Raw genomic sequence first — 475 nt, 5'->3', positions numbered from 1 at the left:
CCCAAAGATACCCCGACTGTGGCAGATCAAGCGATTGGTCCAAGAAATCAAACTAATATGAGAGCAATTCGAGGAGTGTTCTATTATCGGGGTCGGCTCTGAGTTTTTGGTGGCCATAAGTGAGATCTAAAAATGTGGACCCTTCGATTATAACAAATCGTAGAACTATATTGCAAAAAACCTATTAGCAGTGACATATATTTATAAAACAAAAAAGTGGTATAACTACAACCACTTAAATATTATTTTTCTTACCGTTTTAGATGCAAAATCACTAATAGTTGTTGATAATCAAATGTGTTAGCGATATCTTTTTCAATAGACAAAATGACCAACTTATTTAACCTTTTTTGTAACATAGTGGACCAAACGACTAAATCAACTTCAACTTTGAGAAATTTTTTTCCGCAAAAGCAACGGTGACATGTATATATGGTTTACAAAATTATGTAAGTAACCTAAGCATTTGGATACC

The sequence above is a fragment of the Eschscholzia californica genome, unplaced genomic scaffold, assembly GCF_041429995.1.
Source record: "Eschscholzia californica isolate CP2 unplaced genomic scaffold, dmEscCali1.0.p SCAF_3, whole genome shotgun sequence".
In the NCBI taxonomy this organism is placed as follows: Eukaryota; Viridiplantae; Streptophyta; class Magnoliopsida; order Ranunculales; family Papaveraceae; genus Eschscholzia; species Eschscholzia californica.
The sequence above is the reverse complement of the archived record's forward strand: the minus strand, read 5'-3'. Positions refer to the sequence as shown.